Here is a 9,146-nt window from a genome sequence, read left to right as displayed (position 1 = left end):
GGCCCATCCTCAGCACCACAACACAAGACCCTCGCGAGGCGGACGACGCCAAGACCTCCAGAAGGAGCGCCTCCCTGGGCTGGCTCCTGAGGAGCGAAGTTTCAAATGCAGGCGCCCACCTCGTGAGGTTAATGTGACGCAAGCCATGACGACCAAGGCCAGGTGGGCGCCAGCGGGCGCAGTACAACAGGTTTCCTCTTTGGTGCTAAAGAGGCAAGCACAGGCGCGGAGTCCCGAGGAATCAGCCAAAGGTTTCCATTTGCGTGCTACATGACCAAGACCACATGGACAGCAGGACAGAGGTCATCGCCGAGCCCACCACGGCATCACGGCCAGAAGCTTTGCAGGCGAAGACCACCTTTCGTCAGGATAAGATGTACTAGTTGTCTCCCTTCGAATTTGCCCATTGTGGGATCCCTTCCCGCCTTCGTTTTGGGGGAAAAGGACCAAGGCCACTATAAATATAGCCTAGCTACCACCATAGAGGGGGACGACGGATCATTCAGACCATCCGCACCCTCACCAGCTCACGCAAGAACACACCTCCTGAGGTTGTTCTCCCCTTGTACCAGTTCATCCTCAGCCCACCTCGAGCCCAATGCACCACAAAGCAGGAGTAGCATATTACATCGCAAGGTGGCCCGAACCTGGGTAAACTGCTGTGTCCCTTTCCATTCCAGTTCACCGAGCTAGGCCATGAGATTGACGAGTTAGCAGACTAGGGAGGTTGAGTTCTTCGCACGCACTCCAGAGTTCGAATCTACCTTGGGTCTGCGGAGCCCCGAATCCGACATTTGCCGCGCCAGGTAGGGGTGCGTCGGAGCCTCTCTCTCATCAGTCGACCCGCCACCGTTCCGCCGTCCTCATGGCCGATGCTCGCCGAGTTCGTCCTGAGCACCGGGCTGCTCTCGCCAACTACGTCGCCCAGAAACACCTGCAGGCGACGACGCTCCCCGTCGTTCCCCATCGCCTGTGGAAAACTGTCGGATTTAGGGTTCCGGCAAAACCCTTGAGGTTCGAACACTGGGGTGCGCATGAAGATCTCTCTTCCCCTCGCCCACTCTCGCAACAACCTCCAGGCCTAGCTCGCCGAACCCACGGAACAAGGGACACAAGAGTTTATATTGGTTTGGGCCACCGATGTGGTCTAATACCCTACTCCAGTGTGGTGTGGTGGATTGCCTTGTAGGCTGGGGATGAACAAGTACAAGGGAAGAACAACCTCCTGAGGAGAGGCGTTCTCGAGCTCGAGGAGCTTATATGGTTGGGGATGATCTGAATGATCCCTTCCTTCCAATGGTGGTGGCTAGTCCTATTTATAGAGGCCCTGGTCCTCTTCCCAAATGTTTAGGCGGGAAGGGATTCCACAACAACCAATTTGAAGGGGGATAGCTAGTACAAGCTATCCTGATAAAAGGTGGTCATCGCCTGCCAAAGGCTCGGGTGGTGATGCCATCGTGGGCTCCGCGATGACCTCCGTCCTGCCGTCCTGCTGGTCTTGGTCTTGTTGCACCGATATGGAAACCTTTTCCTGATACCTCGGGACTCCTCGCCTGCACCTGCCCCTTTAGCACCAAAGAGGCAATTGGTACTCTGCGCCCGCTGGCGCCCACCTGGCCTTGGTCGTCACAGCTCACGTCATAGGAACCTCGCGAGGTATCCCTCGCCTCAATCTCTCCGCTCCTCGCGAGCCAGCCTAGTGAGGCTGCCCCTGAGGTCATCTTCTGTCGTCTGCCTCGTGAGGCTTGGCCCCTCGCGAGGGTCTTGAGTGTTTGCTGATGAAGATGGGTCGTACCAGGCCGTTGGATGAGCCACGCCCTGGGCCGCAGGCAGGCATGTCTGGGTACCCCCTTCCCAGGACACCGACAGTAGCCCCCGGGCCCAAGGAGCGCTCAGACTTGGCTTCGAGGCGAAGCAAAGGGTCAAGTGCGGAGTGCTGCGGGCCCCAATAGCCTGCGGCCTTGATTGACGCATGGTGATTGACAGGACGTGGGCGTCTCCGCTTCCCCATGCTGCCTCGGCAACTGCCCGACTGACAAAAGGCCGGCACGGGCCGTGCTGCCTTCATTGCTCCTCTTCGTGTTGCTCCAGATCCCCTTTCCTGCTCTTCGCTTCCAAAGACTCCAGATCCACTCAAATCCTCCTTCGAGCCTGCCATCAATGGTGCCCAGCAAAGCTTAGGCCGCTGCTCCGCCCTCCTGGTATGAGCCTGCGCTGAATGCGCCCAGCGTCTCGGAGAAGAACCTTGCCGCCACGCTCCTGATGACGGCGGAGGCCGACGAGAAGAGAAAGACCATGCTCCGGGCTGGCTCCGCCAAGCCGGAGGCCTCAGGCAGCACCTTCTCCGATTTCTTCTATTCTGTCCTTAGCCATTACAAGATTCATGCCCTCCATCTTCATCCCAACTCCGTCCTCCTTCTGTCGATCTTCGCCTTCTATTGCGAGGCATACATCGGGGTGATGTCGTCTGTGGCGCTGCTGCGCCACTCCTTCTATCTCCAGATCAAAGACGACCCCTGCTCGGGGTGTGTCAACTTCGTCGTGGCCAACAAGACCAACGCGATCTCGAAGGCCGGGAAGAAGGCCGAGGGCTTCAGGAGCAAGTGGGTCCTGATGGATGCCAAGTGCTCCCATCCCTGGCTGGTGGTGCCGACGGAGATGCCCATGTCTCACGATGGGTGGTTCCGCGCGAGGCTCACCGACCCCCGGGCGGAGCAGGTGCTAGAGAGGATGACCGCCGACCTGAAGCCTGATGACCCAAAGGCGGCGAGGCTGACAGGATCCACGATCGCCAAGGAATTCTTGGTGCAGCGTGTGGCTCCTCTCCGGGCGCACTCACGCCCCTTGTGGAACCTTGGGGACGAAGGAGACGACCTCCGTCTGTGTTCGGGGGCCTTGTCTGACGAGGAGCTGGGCACGGTTTTCTGCCTCTTGGTCAGGGATGACTAGGTGTATCCGCCGGGCACCTTTGTTCCCCTGTACCGTCGCCCAGATGGGTCGAAGATTGCTGGCGCCATGCCTGTCTTTGATGGGCGTGGGCTCGTGCCGCCTGCGCCCTTGGATGCCCCGGTGGTGACGGCTCCAGTGATGGTATCCTCCGATGATTCCAAAGAGGAGGGGGAGCTGAGCTCGGAGGCGACCCGGGAGGGTGCAAGGGAGACCTCCCCTGTGCGCAAGGCCGGCCTCCTCTGTGCCTTGCCTGATGACGACGACGCCGATGACCACCTGGTGAGGGAAGTCTTGCCTCCTGCTGGGGTCACCTCGAGGTCCAGGGTCACCCCCTCAAAGAAGCCGCCGCCTGGGTGACGGTGTCCCGGACTAGGGGGTACTGACCAAGTCGTCTCCCGACCAGCTGGACTGGGCCGAGGACTCCCATGGCGGATCACTATTGGGCCAGTTCGGACCGCCCATGCCGCATACAAGGAGTATTCTACAAGACTTGGTGATCAAGACAAGGACTCCTCTCAACCAACGTATTTGACTAGGACTCTTGTTATCTTAGGCCTCCGGTACATTATATAAACCGAGGCCAGGCTAGTCGATAGAGGATTATGACATTACTCATCATACCCTTAGGTCTTAGACCACAACATATGATCTCGAGGTAGATCAACTCTTGTAACCCTATATTCATCAAGATAAATCAAGCAGGAAGTAGGGTATTACCTCGATAGAGAGGGCCCAAACCTGGGTAAACATCGAGTCCCCTGTCTCCTGTTAGCCACTGATCCATGACACACAGCTCGGGACCCCCTACCCGAGATCTGCCGGTTTTGACACCGACAATGGTGCTTTCATTGAGAGTTCCGCTGTGTGGTCCGCAAAAGGATCAATGGCTCGCTTGTAGATCAATTGCGACATCGGCATCTTCGTCGCCGGCTTGACTGGTTACCTCGGCTTGATCGAGGACTGTGCCCTGCCTCCGATCGTCATGTTCGGATCAGGTCCTTCATCAACATCAATTCCGATCTCTATCATGATCATGGAGGAATCATCTTTGGAGCTCGGGGGCTCAACGTCAAGATTGTCCTCGGGCGACCATGCTTTTTTTCCGGATAGCGAACTTGTATCCGCCTCCACCGCCTCCTTGAGTGTCGTTTTAACGATTGCTTCGGTGGAATTGTGCAGAATTGAGTCTACTACAACCCTGGAAAATTTCGTTGAGTTCCGATGAAGGAATCTCTGGCAATCTATGATATTACCAGAGCCCTGTCAAATGCGGACGGGAATCTGGATGAGTTTAGGGCGTGGTCTCCAGAGCCCAGCTCGGAGGTCCTTTGGAAGATCCAACCGTTCATCTGCTGCGGAATTCCCATATCTACCACCCCTCAAAATTTCAGCTCGATCCGACGGTTCAAACTCCGGGAACCTTCCGATGAGTGGACCAATTTTCGAATCTGTTTTCTGCGCGAATACGGATCCGACCCGAATTCATGTGTTGTTTATGAACGTGACATTGGACAACCTTTTTAAAGGAATTTTCTTCTGGGGTATTGTGCATTGTTCTTAAACATGCGCCCATAAAATTTTATGCCTTCTTTGAGATACTCTTCACCATCACGCTGGTGTCAAACCAGACATTGCTCCACGGCTGCTGACCTACGCTAAGCACGTCGTCACTTTGTTGAGCCGAGCTCTACTTCTTCAAATCGCCAAGGATAAATCATCACCAACATCGCCGCCCCATGGATTATACGGAGCGGGCACACCGGCATCACCGCATGGTCACTTCATCAGGCCGGCATTGATCGCGTCTCAAGTTATGACCTGCGTCGGCATGACCGCACTGTTGCTTCTTCGAGCCGATGTCCATCATGCTGAACTACTTCAACACCTCGGCTGACATGGCAGCTGCAACGACTCCTTACCGACCTGCTCCTTCACCTCGTCCAGACCGGGGGCTTCACCATCTCTTCATCAACCTACTCCGGAGAATTCGGCATCATCAGCTGGCCGACTTCGTCACGTTAGCTGGACCAGGGGCTTTGCCTCAGTGAGCCAACCTTTGCCAGCATCACCATGCCGTTGCTTCACCGCCCATCAGGCAATGGGTGTGTGGATCGAGTCCCAATTTTGGGAGTCACTTTTCTTCAGATTGCTACAACAAATAAACTAGGTGCTATTAATCCTAGTAATTTTTGCTTGTTTGGCTTTATTTTCCCAAGGAATTATTACTCTATTTTGTTCCATCATCTGTACACAGGTCTATCAAATGGTGGCCGCATTAACGACGGTCGCGTGGTGGTTCGGTCAGTTTCCATACACAGTTCGGCGAATGCCGCATCCGTACCTCGGACCGACCTGTGAATTCAAGCTTTGCCACGTCTTTACCGCATCATGCCGACACCCTACATCAACATTGACTTAGGCGCGAGGCCACATATTTTTAAATAAATTACTTTGCGTAAATTAATTACACAAGGAAATTATATATATATTTATATTATTATTGTTGGCCTACACTATTTTACATGTGTAGGTAATCGACTTCAACTGCGTCACGTGGTCACTTCGGCAAGCCGATGTCGTCGTCCCAATCGGCATAAATCGGCTCGCGTGATCACCTTGTTGATAGAATTGCCATACCGACATGTTCGGTCGCCTCAGGGACTTCGGCTTTGCTGAGAGAGCTCTACCTCATGGAGTGTTCGGCACACGGGCCATATTTCTTTTATGACTCACTTTGCATAAATTATTAATTATGCAACATTTTTTTAAATTTATTATTATTACTATTATCTCCGGTTTGCACTATTTTTTGTGCACAGGTAAATGTTTCGGGTCGGGCAGTGTTGTCACCTCGACGTACTAACATACCACGTCACCTCGACTGGACGGGGGGCTTCGTCAACACTTCATTAACCCACGCCGGGGACTTCGGCGTCACTCTGCGGGCCTGCATTGGCCGTGCTATGTCACCACTTTGGAGTGCCAAATTCTTCGCTCCGCCACCTCGGGACCGGCTTGGGGGATGGAACCTTGTCCCGCATCAAGCTCGGACCGCGTCATCAATGACGAACACATTAACCAGCTAAGTCACTTTCATGCTCAAAGTTTTAAATTTTTAACTTGTGTTCGGTTCGACCATGCTCACATACGTTGTTCGTTAAAAGAAACTCCCTTACCCATGTTAACTGGGGGCTCTTAAAATTTACACGAGCCGTTCGATAATAATTTCTTTTCTTCTTGGGCATTGCAAAGTCTTTTTCTACCGCTCCTTTTTCGACTCGAGTGTATGGTCAATAGCCGGATAGCCTAGCTTCTCTCTAAAGCCGCTCGAGCTTAGTTCGCTAACCTGGCCTCAGAGAAGCACTCCGCCTTCGGGATAAGGAGCCTGAAGCCGTAGGCTGACCCGCTTGAAGTCTTGAGATCGGATGTGTCATGTTAAAGCATGATAGAAGCACAATTTTTTTAAACCAATTTCCGGATTGGCACCAAAATCTCGGTTTAGTCTGGACGTCAAGCTTTTGCATAAGTTTTTGGCTTTTCGAGCCTATAGCACTTTTAAACTATTGGTGTGTTTACAGCATAAGTCTTGTAGTGCAACGCCGGACAGCTTTAGAGATTCTGCAAAAACATTCTCGGATATTGCTATATATGCATCAATTTTGAATTGTGTCTTTGGTCAATAGTTGGGTTGCCCGGCTCCTGTGCTTGCCTCCTACGTTCCGCTTTGTTCGGCTAGGTGTGCAAAGGGAGAACCACTGCGATTGTGCCTCCAGCTCGCATGGTTGAGCACCTCAGTGGAGAAAGCCGAACACTGACTGTCCTAATAAGCGTAAACTGGTCAGTGATCCGGTGACTGTGTTAAATGACGGGCCGTTCATAACATTGGCCGAAGTGTTTACGGCTTGACCTCGACTGACGCCGAACACTAACCAGGGGCTAGTAGCTGGCCTCCCAACTTTAAGCTCCTATGACTAAGTGAAAGTTATAAAGCCCACATATCTGATTGCGTTGTTTCTGCTAACACAAACGACTTCGGGCACCGAGACGTCGGCAAGTGTTGTTTCTTATTGCGGAAATACCATGCATAGCATCTACAAGGGGTTGGAAGCCGACGATGGGCCACTTTCAATTGATAAACGGTCGCAACGGAGTCGAAATAAACATATCATCGGCATTTGTATTTAATATACAAGGGCCGCCTTCCATAATCATTGTTATAAAGCCATAAATATGCATCAATTTGACTTAAGATTTTGGCCAAGCTGGGTTGCCTAGCTCCTGTGCTTACCCCTACTTTCCCAATTGTTCGGCTAGGCGGTAAAGGGAGCACCTCTGTGATTGTTACTACCGGGTCATCTGGATTAGTACCTCAGACTGGGTGAAGCCGAAAGCTAGCCATATTAAAGGATATAATTGGTCGGCAACGACGGGAGTGAAAATTTTCGGTCCAGTCAGACCATAGAGTTCGGGAACTTTCCCCGAACTAAATCCTCACTATTTTCCTCCCACATTGATCGGAGGTGAGGTTTCATGATCATGATCAGCATGACAACCCAAAGAAAGGAACCGATAGCGGGACTATTTTCTTCGGAAGATGTTTCTTACGTTAAAACGTAATATAACATATCTCTCTGTGTACCTTTGTTTATAAAACCGTATGGCCAGATTGCCTTGTTTGTTGTAAATCTTTGCCCTCATATAGGCTTTATAAAATAGGACAAATACTCCCCAGCTACTGGCCGAGGAGGTTGAAGCCGATGGTCGGTCAACAAAGTTTTGTACAATGCGGATCCGAGCATTAATGATGTAAAGTACTTGGATACATAGAATCATTACACATAACAATTGTGAGTAAAATACATTTACTGCAACCCATCTTTTAAACCCCTTGGGGCCTACCTTGGCGAGCTCGGATTTCAACTAGCTCTAAGTTCCTTTGAGAGATCTTATTCTTCTCTTTTTGAGAAGTTTGTGTTAAACACGACAAATTTTTCTGTCAAACGGATATCGATCCTTAATTCGGCCACCCGTGCCCACATTAAGGCTCAGGGGCTACTGGGCTTCGTGCTCATTATTTATAAATATTAAAGAGGCACATCGATCCCCTGATCTAGTGTTGCCACCCGACCAGTGGCTCGGGGGCTACTTCATGGCCTATTCAATGCAGAAAATTCAAAGTGCTCAGTGTTCGGCATGACCGAACTATGGACAAGCGCGTCTTCAGACAACAATAAGTACCATCTGGGACTTATCCGACATCAAGCTAATATATCACGGTGACTCCTCACGACCCTCTCTTAGGGGCCCGTCCACCAATCACTAGTACCTCTAATATATTACACTGCGTTTCTATTCCTATGTATGCTGCCGAGCTAGGAGTTGATCCTCAGGCCGATTTCGCGAATCGACCTGAGTCTCAGGGGCTACTAGGATCAGCGGTTTCATGTTTTCCTTCAGGTGCATCTCGGGTTTTAGACCGACACACACCTTTAGGGCTACTGGCTATATATCTCGGCAGAGAATAAATTGCCCCAATCAGAAATATTCACAAAAAATCAGCCCGCAGTCGGGGTGGTGCACCACCTCGGAAGCAGTCCGACATAAAGCTCGGGCGCCAGTGGCTGGCTCCATAGAGGGCATTTCCGGCATTAAGCTTGGCTGAATTCGTTCAATCTTTTAAAAACCAAGGTAGTTTACGACACCTCGGATGCTGACCATCGTTAGAGCTCGGATGTAGTCCGGCATTGGAGCTTGGAAGCGGTCCGGCATAAAGCTCGGATTCGAATGGCTCGTTCCATAGAGAACTTTTCAGCATTAAGCTCGGATAACCTCCTTCAAAAAATTTCAAGCAAAGGTGATCTATGACACCTCGGATATAGTCCGGCGTTGAATTCGGATACAGTCCGGCGTTGGCGCTCGGCTGCAAAAGATAACTCGAATGCAGTCTGGCGTTGGAGCTCGGATGCAAGAGGACACCGCAGCACGAGAACAACTTCAAACCCGAGGTGTGGCGTAAAACATAACAAGGCATTGATAAAGGCCGAGAACTTAAAGGGGCTCCTCGAATACCCGACGTGTAAAATCTTCGGATTCACTTCGGTAATCCTCAAGATCGAAGATGAGAAGATTTGTTGAACCAGTTTTCAAGACCGACGACTGAAGATGAAGAATAGTTCGGAAGAATCGAGGAGCGTCCC

Source organism: Triticum aestivum, chromosome 6D (genome assembly GCF_018294505.1).
Source record: "Triticum aestivum cultivar Chinese Spring chromosome 6D, IWGSC CS RefSeq v2.1, whole genome shotgun sequence".
NCBI lineage: Eukaryota > Viridiplantae > Streptophyta > Magnoliopsida > Poales > Poaceae > Triticum > Triticum aestivum.
This window is presented reverse-complemented; position numbering follows the sequence as displayed.